The 17,278-nt window shown below is 33.3% G+C and overlaps 1 non-coding gene across 1 annotated transcript; it reads right to left on the bottom strand.

The window, feature by feature from the left end:
* Positions 1 to 318: 318 nt before the first annotated feature.
* LOC142875356 (small nucleolar RNA U13) lies at positions 319 to 422 on the bottom strand. Its single transcript, XR_012922737.1, has one exon. It is a non-coding gene; the product is annotated as a small nucleolar RNA U13 (small nucleolar RNA).
* Between the last annotated feature and the right edge of the window lie 16,856 nt (positions 423 to 17,278).

The raw sequence follows: 17,278 nt of genomic DNA, 5'->3' as shown, positions 1-17,278 counted from the left end.
AGAAAGATAGATTTCAGGTACACTTGAAGAAAGGCTTTCCTAAAAATTAGAAGCATTTATAATCCAATAGGTTGTCAAGTGATGTACCAAGCTCCCAAATAGAGATTTAAGCAGAGAAAGAATAGGTATTCCTTCATTCTAAAAAAATTTTACTTCTTTATTTTCTTTAGATTGATTGGACTTTGTTGATTTTTTTTCTAAGATCACCTACAGAACTGAGATTTTATGATCAGTTGATATTATTATTTAAAGCAAAACGATAAATTAGAATTATTATAATTTACTAAACCTATGAACTTTTTTGTTTTTTCTTTTTCTTATCAGTTGGGTAATGTACCGACGTTGTAATAAGGTTTGAGGGAAGCACATCTCATTCATGCATGTGAAAACCCAATTATCACGCTTATGAACTACAAAAGGATCTAAACTGATAAGCTTTAAAATCAACTAACTGACATATTTGATGAACTTAATATTTTGTAGACTCTATACTAATTAAAAAATATTTTTATAATTTATTTTTAACAATTATCTGTAGATGAAAAGTTTTCACGGCAGTGAAAATCAGTTAGTCAATTTAAATGTATTAATTGTTTATTTAAAAGAATCTCTCCTTGACAGTGTTCAAATTCAGTTGAGAATGGCAAATCATTGAATGTCACATCAATTCTCTCTCTTGCATTTCAGAGAAGCATCCTGAATTTAGTCAACATTTTCTCCTACAATGGTATCCTGCCTAACACATTTGCTAATTGATTCTTTTTATCTATTCATTCTCTTAAGCAGATGACATTCATATACTATATCAATGCCCCTTATATTTGAAGGAAAAATGATTGACAATTATGCCCCTGTATACAACTGTACTGAAGAAGCTGCAGCAGCCTCTAGTCATCATTCTTATCTGTCCTCCTGGAACTCACATTTCCAAGATAGATTTTGTCCTTCCTCTGCCACTCAGACTTACAGTCTGCCAGAGCCTTGCTTCAAATTGACAACCTCATTTCAGAGGGATGATGATAGATTATACCTTTCATATTTCCAGATCAACTGAATCTCCTTTGTCACAATGCATACAGAAGTTTTGGTGGTGGCGGTAGAGACCAGGAAGATGTGAAAGGTTATATTTCTGCTGAACAAATAGGACGGTGATCTTGCTTTCAGTGAATCTTCAAAAAAGGTGTATCCTTACCACAATGAGTTTGAGCATTGTCAAGTGACTAAATTTCACAATATGTAAACAGAAGTGACTTTAGTCGGTTTTAAGCAGACATTTTAAGAGCCGGCACATAGCTTCCACGTCCCTCTGCCACAAACGTGTAATGTTGTAACCAGACACTACTCTGTCCACCTTGGACCTAAAGTAAAGACACCATGTAACTGCTACACAGGCAGTAGTCACCCTGAGAAAGGTGTTGAGCAAAAATTGTTCTGTGTTGTTGTGAGCCACTGAGATTCAAGGCCTGCTTGTTACCACATCGTACCTGCAGCCTTAAGGCCACAAGGAACTTCCAGATCCCCAAGTTTGGCCCCTCAACTGAATCCATGCTCTGTAAAATTTGGATTCAGTCAAAAGACTGCACTCAAGGATCCAGAAGGCCACATGTGGCCCCAATGCCACAGGTTCCCCAGCCCTGGAAGGTTTCAAGTGAGAACTGAATTCTTGCAAATGATATCTTTTCATTAAGAAATTGGATCCTCATTTCTTACAATACTGGGGGCTTGGCTACAGCTAGTCTTACTTTTCTTAATTGGTTTCAGACCCTCTTAAGTCTATCCTGATTGATTCTGAAGTACAAGGTTTGAGATTTCTTATCCCAGAGACATGGATGAAAGCAATTAAAAACAGAGCATGTCTGGCCCTGGAAACAATGTGGAGAAAGCAAAATGTACAGGAGGAGGCTCCATTTGCACAGTGTGAATGGGGAGTCCCAAGGTGAGTCTGAAGGGACTCAGCTCCAGTGGAGTCAGAAGTAATTTTATGTAAAATGGGTAATCACCTTGAATGGAAAACAGTATCTTCGCTCTTTTATGTGGCTTAAAAAATAAACCACAAAATAAATTTTGAGTAGAAGAGGTGAACATGTTGCTGTAGACAAAGATATTAGAATGAGGTTTTTGGCTTCAGGAACAGAGAGGAAGTGACAGCTTTTAAGAACAGGAACAGGAAGAAATAACAGAATTCTGAAATGTGTTGGATGAACAGCCTGGATGTGGGAGAAAAAAAAAAAAAGTAAGGTTTGTTAATGATGCCAAGGTAAAGTGATTGAAAAATGAGCATGTCACCAAATGCAGAGAGAGAAAAAAAGAACACAGATAAGGAAAGACAGATGATTACAAGGAGAGAGGCTGGTAGATAACTTTTGCTTATACTCAAGCACTTGGCATAATAAGTTTGTTGCAGTAATTAACATGTAGTCCATGATGTTCCTTCTCTCTTTGGTGGTACCGTCACTACTAGGTATTGCTTTCAATGCATGTATTTATTTAGCTCTGAATCAAATTAGGATAGCACTTGAATGATTTTACATACAAACAGAGAAATTAATATATGAATAAGTGGAAATATTGAGGAAATGTTAAGAAAATATCAATCTTTGTTATTTAGGGGGTGCCATTTCTAAAACATAAGAATGAAGTAAATTGAAGATTTTTAGACTATTAATTAAAACTTCTCTGCATAGTTACTCATGTGAATATGATAGGCTGTTTGTATTTGAAAATAAAGATAGATGTTGCTTCAACACACAGAATAGCAGCCATAAGAGGAAAATACATTTTAATGGAAAAAAAGAAAAAGACTAGGAATTTTTTCAAGATTATATCAAAACAATAATATGTCAGTAATGAAATTTAGAGGTTATCATTATCAGGGATTTCAAATCATTTAAGAGGAAGCACCATTTCCTGAATGTTTTAAATATTATATAAATAATAAACTTGTTCCTTACTTGCTTCAGGAGGTTGTTGTAAAGTTCATATGGAATATGAATGTATACTAGAGGCTATCTTATTTTTGTCTTTATTTGACTAGCCTGACAAACAGAGAGTCTCCATTGCTCCCTGATAAATTTATCCTTCATATGAGTTTGACCTTCTGAATATTAAGAAACAATAGGCTCTTTGTCAGAAAGCCCATGAACCTAAATTCCCCTGAATTTTCACTGTTAATCACCACAGAAGACTTTTTCTCAAATCTGTTATATCATTCATTCTTGTTATTAAAATTATATAACTCAGTTAAAGATTATATAAACTGATGGGATATGAATATGAAAAGAAAGAGATTTGTGTTTTGGAAATTTGGAACTCTCTAATACCATTTTTAAACTATGTTATCAAATTAATTCGTGTAAGGAAACATGAAAGTTGGGGGGGAAAACTGTAAGCATTGATCTAAGAGTTAATGCATTCAGATCATTTCACATGTATTCTCATGTTCTAACACCAGTTTAAAGAAACAGAACCTAGAAATGTCACAGACTTTATCAAGGGTGTATTTTATTCAAAACAGCAAGGAATTCCAATTCTCCAACTCCTATGTTAGCTCATATATTGCTTTACTAGTTTATTAATACAACAGTATTGTTATTTTATGCTATGTTTTGGGCTCTCTTTTAGGTGCCAGGTATACTGTGATGAATAATACAAAATTATGTCATTATTAAAATTATGTTGTTGACCAGACAAAACATCATAGAATGTTACATACTTTAAAGTGATATAAAGAAAAATAAAGCTACCTAAGGGGTGTAAATGAGAAGGAACCATTTTAAATAGATTGTCCTGGAATGGCATCTCTTCTGTGATGATACTTTAGCCCAAATCTGAATTATGTGACCTGAATTACTGAGTGTGGAGAGATTATTTCTGGCAGAGAATATATTGAAGGAAGCATCCTTGTCAGGTATATTTGAAGAGGAGCAAGCAGGCTGCTGATGAAGGAGTAAGGTATGCTGGGAGATGCTGGGAAACATTGTGCAGCTCCTCCTGTGAGGTCAGGTTAGGGCTTTAGATTTTCTGTAAATTCATGGAAATCCCATGGAGTGTCTTAAATATCGGAATGTCATGATCTGATGACTCTATTACAATAGTAAATACAATAGGAAAATACAAGTAAGACAATAAAAATAGAGGAATGGATGAATGAAAAGTTTATAATTCTACATAAAGATGTTTTTAAAAAATTTATGATAATATTTTATAATTTAAAACATTATGTGTAAGGAAAGCTTTATATTTCCTTGCTTTAATTGATATCTATTTGTTCTTCTCAATTAAGCAGATTAAGTGGATTTATACCAACATTATACAGACTTATTTTATTAAAGGAAACTAATAGCATATTAATAGCAATAATAATTGATAACTCCAAATGTTACTATGTATCAGGAATGTTATTTGCATTTTACACACAAATTCTAATTTAATCTTCATAAAAGCTCTATGAAAAAGTAATATATTGTGCTGATTACATGTTTGGGCTCTAGAATCATATTGTTTAAAACTGTTTTACTGCTCTGCCATTTACAACTTAGATAACTCCATGCTTAGAATGTTTATATATCATAGTCTATAGATCCTCCTCTGAAAATAATGGTGTATACACCTTGGATTTATTAAAAGTGTAAAGTAGCATAATGTAGTAGATGAACTGACACACAAATAATATTACAACAGTTATCTGCCCTTCAAAATGAAGAAATTGGAATTTAAAGAGGTAAATGCATTTGTAAAAAGCATGTAACAACTATAGTTGTCGCATTAAGACTCATATTTGGATCTATAGACCAAACTCCTCATTATTTTTAACCAATTAGGCAACTCCCTGGCCTTGAGTAGTTGCTTTCTACTTTATAAACTCTCACAGCATTTGGAACTTTACATTCCATGGGTGTCAGTAAAGAAAGGATAACAAAAATCTTTCTCCCTGCTTTCTAAAGATTAGAATGGCTGTGTAGCAGAAATGAACATCCTCAATATTTGTATGTTGAATAAATAATCCATATATCATTCCTGTACAAATAAATGCATACTGCAAGTAGCCAAATCCTTAGCAAACCCTATGACTTCATCATGATCAAAGCTTATGTTCTGAAAATTGATATCAGTGTACCAGTTTCATGCAAATGAATGTGTTTCTAAAATAAGTTTGATAAAATTATGAATTCCCTGAATAACAAGTTGAGAAAATGGATTTGTCAAGAAGATATCCTTAACAAAACTGTGAACATAAAATGAGAGTAATTATTCTGATCCTAAAGAAATATTCCTTTGATTTTTATATTACTATACAGAGTCTCTATAAAATAAATATAGTTCATAAGACAAATATGTTCAATCTTTTCCTTTTAATTCCAGTTGAACCCTGACATTTACATATACATATGTTATATATGTAAGTTTGTACTTATTTTGTAATTTTTTTTGTATACTGGATTAAAAGTTGTGTGAATAACTCATTTATTTCAAAATAGAACCACTAGCAAAATGGTGAAAATTTCTTAATTTCATTAATTTTCAATTTAGGTTAACTTTTAAATTTATTATCTTTTAATGTATTTATTTACTTTGGAAATCATTTTTTTCCAACACAGTTTGTGATATGGTTTTTTTTTTGCCTTATTGATATATTTACAATTTTATTTCCAACTCAAGTGATTAAAGCTGTTAATTTTTGAAAGCCTTGAAATCTCATGTTTTTTTATTCTAAGGTATTAAAAACAAAATAAAAAATATTGGGATACATTATCTGCCCTAGAGAACCTTATGGGGTAATATCTATAAGTAGAATGTAATACTATTGAAAATCATACAAACCCTAAAGTTAACATTCAACACTTGTAATTATTTTTATATGTGCTAAGTATCAGTTAATCATGTTGAAATATTCCTTTGAAAATAAAAGCTTCCCAGAAGATATGTCTTAAATTTCTATTTTAATTAATAAAAATACTACACACAAAAAATTTATTTCCAGTATTAAAGGACACAACATATAGTGTTAGTAGTGAAAAAACAGAGTTGAAAAATACACTAAATGTATTCTTTTTTTCTCATCAGCATATTCAAATATATATACTAGTCATTTGTGATCAAAGTGAAAATCATATGAGGATTACTTCTTCACAGACATAAAAATTTGAGAAATGTGACTTTACAATATTTTATATTCACACAAATGACATGCAAGGAACTCTATTATTGCTGTTCACATCAGTGTCACAGTAGAAATCCTCAGGAATTTTAATCTCTACAGAGAAGAAAGGCATTCTTTAACATTGCTTAATAATTCCATGAAAAAAAAAAAAGATGGAACTAGTTGAGAACATTGGAAAAGGATTAGAGTTTGTACTTTATCAATGCCCATGAGAAAAATGTCTGACATGAAATAAAAAAATCATAGTTATATAGTTTTCATATCCTAGAACAAGAAAAGTGTAACATAAGTGTGCTTTAAGTTTTACCCACCACAGTTAGTACATAATAATTTAGCAATGCAAACAAGTAATTTCTGCAATGTCGCAGAGTTTTTGCTCTCAATATTGAGTGATAAAATGAAGCATTATAAGTAGTAATCTGAACTATTTTTCAACATCAATTGCAAGGGAAACTGTATAATTAGCTGCACACACACATATAAGCATATGAAATACATACATATCATTAGGTTAATTTGTTAAAAATGTTTAATTTGTATTCAATATTTTATATATATATATATATGTATAATTTCAGAATATTATGGGAGTACAAATGTTTAGGTTACATATATCACCTTTGCCCCACCAGAGTCAGAGCTACACGCTTGCCTATCCCCCAGACAGTGCGCACCGCGCCCATTAGGTGGGACTATACCCATCCCCTCTCCCCCTCTCCCACCTCCCAGACACCAGATGGATGAATGTTACTATGAAGAAAATGTTTGAAAACTCTTATAGACATTGGCCAGCCTAGGGAAAAAAATTATGAAGAAGACCCCAAAGGCAATCACAGCAACTACAAAAATAAATAAATGGGACCTGATCAAATTAAAAAGCTCTGTGTATCCAAGGAAACTATCATGACAGGAAACAGGACAACTCTACAGAATGGGAGAAAATATTAACATGCTACACGTCCAATAAAGGGCTGATAACCTGAATCTATATAGAACTCAAGAAAATCAGCAAGAAAAAAATCAAACAACCCCATTAAAAAGTGGACAAAGGACATGAACACAAATTTTTCCAAAGAAGACAGACCAATGGCCAAAAAACATATGAAAAAATGCTCAACACCTCTAATCATCAGGGAAAAGCAAATCAAAACCACAATGAGATATCACTTAACTTCAGTGAGAACGGCTTTATCAAACAGTCCCAAACCAACAAATGTATTCAGTTTTTTACTTACATACATGTTCTTTACTTCATAGATGCTCTTTTACATTTTTCACCTAATATTTAAGTTTGAAATTTTTTTAAGTTTGAATTTTGTAAGAAATAAATTGAAGACTGACAAGGAATAGTCTGACATTCATACAAACCAGAAACTAATTCTTTCCCTCTGCGTCCCCGTCTCCTCTCAAATCTTTACCTCCACCCCACCTCCACCACTCTGCTAAGTCCACTCCCATTACAGGTAACAGGAAATAGATTTTTCAAAGAATCTAGAAATATTAATAGGTCACAAAAAGATTGCATTCAGTACTATGTCCCATATGCTTTATGCTGTGCATAGAAAATCAATGATGCCAGTAAATATATAAATGAGTAGATGGAATCATGCTGGTTTAGTCCAAATCCCATTCTTGAACATCTGAATTTTTCTAGGCACCATGATAAACAATGATCTAAGGAGATAAATAAAGCCCAATTCTTTCCCTTATGGAACTCAAACCTTAACTGAATATTTAACCAAGTTTTCTTAAAATGTAAGGTAGTACATGAGACTTTGAATAAGAAATGAAATTTCTTATTTCATTAAGTGGCCATGTTATAGCCACTGATAGTAGAAGGTTGTTCGTTATTCTAAACATCATCACTCATATTTCTACAATGAGAATAAAAACCATAAACTAAGACAGAGGCAAGTAGTCTAGGCACTGGATAACTTCTGTGATCTTCCCACTATCCCTGAACTGCAGGGATAACTACTTCGCTTGTGAAACAAATAATCCCTGACTTATTGATTTATTAAAGTCATTTTTGTTAGGCTTTTCTGTTACTTGCAGCAAAATAAATAAAACTAACTACTTAACTGATATGTTCTATAAATAGATAGACAGATATCCAGCTTGAAACATCAGAAAAATTTTAAAACATAGTATTATATGTCTTAGTTATTACTTATCCACTTTTTTATCCTGTAGAAAGTAACTGGTCCATAAGGACAAAAATGCATTTATTTAGTTGATTAATCTTAATATCTTGCAACAAATTGGTTAAAACTCACTTTTGCCTGTTTTTTCCATTTGTACACTTATTGTGTAGACCATTTCATAACAAAGCATCACTTGGCTATAACTTTAAAACTTACACTATTTGGGCTTATTAACAAATTTGTATCATGATTTATTTATTTTTTTGAGGAGTTACAATTTGATATGTGCCAATGCAAAACACCATGTGCAATTGCTAAACTACATTGTAGAGATTGATAAATCATGCTTCTACAGAAATTTGAATCAATTTTTTAATAACTGATAAATTATTCTTAAAAATCTGTTTGAGTTAATATGCTGATTATTTTAACTGCTACGATTAATTAACAGCCCTTATGACTGGCTAATTGAGTTAAGTTGTCTGTATTCTATTGAGACCATTTTGAGATAGCAGAAAATAAACTAATTTTAAAACATATGCTATAACTAATTACAATAATAAAAATGTATATAATAATGACAAGAGCATTATTCTACTTTTGTATTATTTATAATCATAAGCAATTTCCATTTGCATATGCTTTAATCACAAGACATTAAACATTTGGAAACATTCTTGCAAAATTATATTAGTTTCTAATGTGGACACTTAAGAGATATTAAGGTGGCCTTGATGAAGAATGCAAATAAGCTATTTTTGGAAAATATTCAACATTCTCCCTGAGTTAGAAAAGAAAGAAGACTTTTGCAAAATATAATGGTTTCTTCAACTTGATAACAGATTAAAAATCAATCTTCTTATAAAATTTACTATTTGATATCACATGTCTTTCATATGACTTCATACATATATTTCATATTCTACATATACATGTAGTGAAATTCTACAATATATATAGTGAAATTTACAGATCATAGCCATGATATTACAAAATTATACAGATACTAATGAAGTGAAATTATAAAAATTATTTTGTAATTAGGAGACTATTAAATGTATCAGATATATTCAATAGTCCTTTGTGAAAATCTTTGCGAAAATATAGAAAAGATTATAAAATATAATCACTTTGCCAAAATATATAGTTAAACATTTTTCTTTTATGACCAACCATTTAATTAAATATCATAAATTATTTCAGTAAATAGTTAGCAAGTAATCAAACCACTTTACCAAGTATAAAAGGAAATGCATCAAGAACACATACTTTCCTTAGTAAAAGACAGGAAAAGTATACCAGCACTATTATCACTCAATCATTTAATTTGAATCACTATAGAAGAAAATAAAGTCAATACTTTAATCATCCTGACTAGTCATTACTTCCATTTCACTAGTTATTCAGAAAGAAATAGAAACTGTGCCTATTCTAAAAATTAAATTTCACCAAATTGCATGAAGTTACTGAAATAAGTATATATGAATGGAAATTGACCAAATATGTCTACTATGAAAAATATTTTTCATTAACTATTCAGTTTCAGAGTAATATTAGGTATCAGAAGTATCATCTTCAGTTCATAGATGACAGCATTGAGAAGTAGAGAATTGTGATTGATTCCATTACTGATCAGCAAATATCCACTCCATATATCCACTCCATCTCAGCTAGAGCACTAGAACAAACATACATGGAGGTAGCTGGAACTAAGCTGGGATTCTCTGCCTGAAAACAGATTCAGCCAATCCCAGCACAGGCCAGCTAAGGGAAAGACTGACACTGAGGAGCCTCAACCAAGGTCCACACCAATGAGTTGAAAACTAAATGCTCATTGTTTAAACAAATCAGCTTTGAATGATGTATGTTTTTGAGACGAGCTGACAAATATAGAAATAGATACCAGACATAGGATGGTGACAGTAGTGCATGATAAGGAAAATCTTTATGGAGGCTGAAAAAATGGCTCATCTTATATAGAGATTAAACTGATAAAATTGTCATTTCACTAATGTGAAGGTTTTACAAATGTATCTTACAAACTTCTGGTTTCCTTTTCATTAAAGATGTTTAAAGACCCATGAGAGCATAAACAACATGGCTGACCAGAGACACCAGCTACCAGATCATCTCAGAAAGAAGGAAAAGTTTTAGAAACAAACATAGATTGGGTGTAATTCTGAGGGAAAAGTGCCAGAACCTACCAGAGATTCCACAAGAAGAAGTTACAGAGCAGAACATGAAGGAGCAAGATATCAGCAGAGATCAACCACCAAGAGGCTTAGAGTGTGGTGAAAAGGGTAGGTGTGGTGGTTTGCTTCTCCCTCACTCACACCTCTGGCAGTTATCAGGCTTCTGAACTGCTGGAGAGCCTTTCTACCATCATAAGCCCAAAAGCTGCTGCCGCCAATGAACTGGGAGCTTCTTGAGGACAAAGCCTCAGGTTGCCAGGCCCCTTGGAGGTGCTTCTCATCATCAGACCTGAGCCAAGATGGCAGGCTCCATATTGCTTCTCTATACACTGTGTGTCTTTGCACTCCCCATGGGGCTTCATTAATTGCTTCAGTTTTCATCTTGCTTGTTCCCACACAAACATCTCCCAACTACTCCATCCCAGATTGCAGGAACCAGAACAGCTGGTGGGTCCTAGGGTATCTGTGTGACGTCAGAGCCTGGACATTCTGAGTGTGCTGCCTTCTGGAGAGAGGGACAGAGATGACCAGAATGCCAGCTTTCCTCCATTCAGAAAATTTTTGTCCCCTCCCCCTCTCCAACCCACGGCTGCCCAGAGACCACAGAGCCAGGGCTCTCAGGAGTGGCTGCTTCCCTTCTGTTGGTACATCCACCATATGGCTTCTAAAGAGAGTAGGGCTCAAAACTTTCCTCTTAAATACCTGTAGCAGACTAAAGGTGCATAGACTGTGAGCTCCCTGCACGCAGGCCCTCCCCAGTGCTGCTCATAGGGCTGCTCCATCAGAGCAGGGCACATGCTGAAGCACAGAGACATCAAACCTGCTTGAGCAACCCACAGGCAACTTGGGACCAACATGCTTCTCCCTGGCACAGTCAGGGATTGATCTTCCAGGATCTAGGGACAGGCCTGCAGGCCAGATCCCGTAACTCCAGGACTTGATTGTATTGCTTGGGGACACAGAAGGGAGATTTGTGAACTAATCTCAGAAAGCAGGGAATCTGCTTTGGCAGAACTGAAAACAGAGTGCAGTGTGGGACCCAGCCAAAGCATACTTGGGAAACACTCCTTCCCCCCACAGGAAGGCCACACTGTCTGCCCAGGGTGGGATCCTGGACAGAGAAGCTCCTAGCCTACAATACCATCATGGAGGACCTCGGCTAGTGTGAGTGCCTGCCTGCTGGCCGAGGCCAGAGGGAAACCACAGACCATGTAGCAGTGGAGGGAGGAGTAGAGGAAAACCTGCATCTAACACCACATTCCAAATAAGCCATTAAACGAAAGATAAAATCATAGAAATGTAAGAGGGTTAAGGTGGTTTCAACAGGCAAATTGTCATAAAGAATATCTTTTTACCCTAATTACATGTGTTCAAATCTAGAAGGAAAAAGAAGGTGGGCAGGTAGGTAGATTGGCAAAATCTCAACCTGAAAAGTGTGGGTGTGTTCTTTGGTATATAGAATTGCCTGAAATCACACATAGAAGACTCACAATGCATTCCAGACAGCTGTGCTAATGAAAGCACTCACACCCTGGATTAAAAGAAACTGCAACTATCTGAGATGAAAAAGCAAAATTCATGTGCCACCAATATCATATTGGTAGTAAGTGGAATGAAAGAGTTTCTCAGTTCCCAGGGTGGGACTATTCTCCAATTACCTCCTCAGTTGTGGTCAAGGAGCATTATAGGAAAGAAAAGACCTCCTAGAAAGTGGAGCTAAACACTGTGGATAATATTTATTAGGGAAACTGCTTTTAAACACGAAAAAGAAGCTTAAACCAGTACACCAACTAAACACAGGATAGAAAAATGTGGAAATATTTGTCCAGTAATATTTCTGAGTCGCCATATACCACTGGATTCTATACAGCTCAAATTGTTTCCACTTCTAAAATGTTACAATTTACTTTTTAGTTTATTGATCTGTAGACCAAAAAGAGCCAAATTTGCACTTAATATGACCACCAAATCCTGGAATTCCAGCCTAAGGCTATAAATAGCTGAGACCTTTAATGAGGCATAGGAAAGGCATGTATGTATTTTGTTTACAGGAAGAAAGTGGATATTTGTGAACAAGAGGTCGGGCTGTAACAGAGCAAATTACTCTTGAGTAAATAGTCACTCCCCTCCCTCTTCAGGAAAAATCTATTTCTCAGAAAGCATGATTTTCCACTTAACCAGGTAATTTGATTTGTCTAATGAATCATGTGTAGAAGTGGCATGAACAGAGGTTTTAAATGAAGCTTGCAATTTGGCTTGCTGTCTTTTGCTCCACTGATCTCCCATAAAAAGAGCATGCTCCGTGTAGCTTTGGCCCCTTAAGCCTGAACACACTTGAAAAAGGCCTGAATCCCTATCAACTGGAGCAAAGCCCAGCCAAGCCCAGCCAAGCCCAGCTAAATCACAGCCTGAAGCAAAGCTGCTCCAAGGGAACTGCAGACAGAATGCAAGAAAAATAAACATTTTCAATATAAACTCCTCAGTCTTAGGGTGGTTTGTTACATAGCATTATTGTGTCAATAGATGATTTAACATAGCAAAGATTTCCTTTTCTCCATGAAATGTAATATATTAATATTTAATGATAAAACTAGGGTAATATTTAAGAACTCCAAAATTAAACTCTTTAATAAGTATTTATTTTGTTATGTCTTACTATCTTTAATTAGGAATAAACAGAGTCGTTTTTGTGGTCATAACATTTCCCTTAAAGAATGTACTGTGATGAAAAATACATTATGATAATTGTTTTAAGGAATTAATTTACATATTATTGAAAATAATGTTTTACTGATTTGACCCTTCTTACTCTGTTTTGTGCCGCTACAACAATGCCACAGACTAGGTAATTTATAATGAACGGAAACTTCTTGGCTCATTGTTCTAGAGGCTGGAAAGTTCAAGATTGAGGAGGCAGCATCCGGAAGAGCCTTCTTGCCAAGTCATCTCATGGCAAGATAGTCAAAGACAGGGTGAGAGAGCAAGAGATCAAACTCAGAGCCTCAAGCTCTTTTTTAATTGGCATTTATCCATTCATGAGGGTGAAGCCTTCATGCCCTAATCACCTCCCATTCGGTTTCACTTTCCAGCACAATTGCTTTAGGAATAAATTTCCTACACATGTTTTTTGGGGGACACATTTAAACCATACTATCATCCAAAGAAGCTATAACATCATGATGATCATATGACAATTGATAAATTATTTGCAGAATATTATAAAGTTACATTACAGCATGTGCTTACTGTAGCCAATTTATGATACAGAAGTATGGATCCTACAATGTAACAGAGAATTGTAACAGATGGAGATAGTGGAACAATTATTTTTAGACTGGCTTTCAGTGTTCATTTTTGGAAATATTAAATAAGGTTAGGACTTCCATTTGTGAAAAAATAGCTAAATAGAAATTATTTGTTTCATTCCTTATGGAAATAAGTCCTAAGTTATTTTGTACAAAATATTCTGATCTATATCCTCTCTAAATTTTGCATTGGCTGCATTTAAATCACTTGTAAGTTGAAGTAACTCTCAACAGGTGGTGGCACTGAATTAGGACTTCCTGCCTTAATTAGCACTGACTGAGGTATTGAGTAGAAACATACCTTTAACACCAATAGATTATCTGCAAATTACATATAATTGTATACAAATAAATGTTGGTTTAGGAAGCCTTAGCATCCATCTCACTCCTCATACCTACCATGTTTTTTTAATATGATATGCTGATTTCTCTTTGTTATATATAATGTGAATAAAAGTGTCTCCTATAAAATTCCTATTTTTGCTAATACAAAGCCAGTACTTCAGGTAAAAAAACAATGTCCTGGCACTGCAAACTCAAATTAAAATCTGTAGTCTTTCCTTTATGTCCAGATCTATAATCTTAAGTCCCTATAATAGAGAAATACTGTGTAGCCTTAAATTAGTGTAAAGTTTGAAGACCCAAGGCAAGGAAAATAGAAGTAATGGCTGACATTATACTCCAGTATAGTTGGAGTTAAATTACACATAGGAAGAATTAAATAGTATCTTTTATAGCTAGTTTTTTAAACTAAATAATATCATTTTATTAGCATAGGGAAAATATTACCTCTTTTGGAAGGGAACAAAATCATCAGACTTGTACATTGGAAAATATATCTTGTAACAAAGTGAATGATATATTTGTAGATAAATACTGAATACAAAGGGACCAGGTAGGACTTGATCACTATACAAGCACAAGTGAAGAAGGCTTAGTGGAATTGACAGTATAAACAAGTAATAATGTAAATGCCACTATTTGATTCATTCAATAGAACTTGTCATAGGAGTAGAAGAGAGGAGTGGAAGAGAGGAAGGTAGATGATATTGGGATTCTCAAGTGACTTAATTCACAGAAGCAAGATGAAATAGGGATGTGGATTCAAAAGAATAATTCTGAAAAATTATTTGTGTATTACTCAAACATCTATAACACAAGTTAATTCTATTGTTAAAAATTATGCATGCTTTTAAAAGTATCTCATTGATGTTTTTCATGCATCTGAAAGAATTCTATTCATCTATATATTCTGTAAATGTGAGTTTAAGCCACATTGCAATTTATTACAATTCATGAGATGAAGTATTCCTATGCTGACTCTCAAATAATATTTTAAATTTATATAGACTAAATAACCTTCACAATTCTAATTTTATGTCTTAATTATATATTTTTCCAAATTAAATGGTTTAATTATAAAGAAACTTTGAGTTAAAAATTGTAAGTTTTAGATAATATCTGATACATTAATACTAATTATGTTTCAATTTGGTAAACTTTCAAACTTTAGAATTAAATCTATTTCAAGGACCAACATGGGGTTGTAGAGAAGAAGAAACCCTCATACACAGTTAGTGGGAATGTAGATTGGTATAGTCATTATGAAAACCAATATGGAAGTTCCTAAAGAAATTAAAAATAAAACTACCATATGACCCAGCAATTTATCTTTTGGGTACAAAGCTGAAAGAAATAAAATAACCACCTAGTAAAGATATCTGCATTTCTATGATCATTACAGCACTATTCACAATAGCCAAGATAAGGAAACCATCTAAATGCCATGGATGAACAAATGGATAAGGAAAATAAGGCGTGTATGTATAATGAAATATTATTCAACCTTAAAAAATAAAAAGATACTGCCATTTACACAACATGGATGGAACAGGAGGACATTATGCTAAGTGAAATAAGTCAGATAGAACAAGAAAAATATAACATTATCTTATGTACATGTGGAATAAAAAAAAAAGAGCTCAAATATACAACCATAGAGGACAAAACAGTGGTTAGCTTGAGTGGGGACAAGTGGTGGGGGAGAGGAAATAAGAAGAAATATGGGGATGTAGATGAAATGATACCAAATAACACATATGTAGGATGAACAAGTCTAGAGATACAATATAAAACATGTCTAAAGTTAATAAAATTATATTATATTAGGAATTTTTGTTAAATAATTAGATTTGAGCTGCTCTTGTCACAAAAATAACTATGCAAGATGATAGATATGTTTATCTGCTTCACTATAGTAAGCATTTTATTATCTATATGTATCCTATAAAATCATGTTGTAAACTTCAAACATACACAACAAAATTTATTTTTTTTAAAAGAATAAGGGTAAGAGGTATAATAATTTTTATTTCTATTTATGGCTTTGTGAAAGTTGATTCACCAGTAGCTGAAGACATACAGTAAATAATACATGATAAATTGCATTGGTTTATTTTTGTTTTATGCATTGATTTTTGTTATTGTTGTGTGTGTTTGGATTTAGTTCTGTTTGATTTTTCCCTGATGACTCTTCTTTCTCTATTTGGTGTATGTTTCAGATGAAAATAATCTACTCACATTCATATTATCCTAGTGTTATCTGATCATTGTTAACCAAATGAAAAAATCTTATTAAACAAAAACCTATACAGCAAGCATAGTTGAATTTAAAAGGAAGGAAGATGTTCAAGGGAGATAGATAGATAGGGCTATTTCTCGGTGATATCATTACAATCAAAGATCTAGTTCTAATTTCTCAATGTCAATTGATTAGGACACCTGGAGCTCACCAGGTTTTTTTAAAATGAAAAAGTTGGAATATACCTACTGACTCATTTATGAATCTAAATGTCACTGTACTTTACTTTTTAATGATCAGAACAATAGTTCTTGATAATAAAATTATACTCCTCCAATTGCAAGGGAAGTAAGTTTCATTTTCAGAGACTATGTAACATTGAATCAAACCAAATTACAATGAACCAAACATTGAACCAAAAACAATGAACCAAAACCAAGTGCCAATTATTACTTAATTTTATGTATGAGGGAACTGATGCACAGACAGCTGATGTAACTTGCCTGAGATCACAGTGAGTGTTTGAACCCAGACTTTATACCTTCAAACTGTCAGTGCTGTGCACTCTTACCTGTAATAACAGCATATTCTTTAGCAAATAAATACCCATGTCTTTTAGTTACACTAAGTCTAGTAGAGTAAGCCAATTATAATAGTAAGTCTGAAATATTACTATATACTAATATTATAAAATATATGGTTTTATATGTATTGATTCCAAGCTAACTCTCAATCTTTTTTTAATATGGTCATGTTTGAGGTAAGTAATAATTCAATGATTTTAGGTTATAGATTTTAAATGTATTTCAGTGATCATTTCTGAGACTATATCATCTTCCTGTTAATTGAATTCCAAAAATAGCCTATTAATTACTGATCCTAAGGCTGTTAATATT

Source organism: Microcebus murinus, chromosome 13 (genome assembly GCF_040939455.1).
Source record: "Microcebus murinus isolate Inina chromosome 13, M.murinus_Inina_mat1.0, whole genome shotgun sequence".
Classification (NCBI taxonomy): domain Eukaryota; kingdom Metazoa; phylum Chordata; class Mammalia; order Primates; family Cheirogaleidae; genus Microcebus; species Microcebus murinus.
The sequence above is the reverse complement of the archived record's forward strand: the minus strand, read 5'-3'. Positions and strand labels throughout refer to the sequence as shown.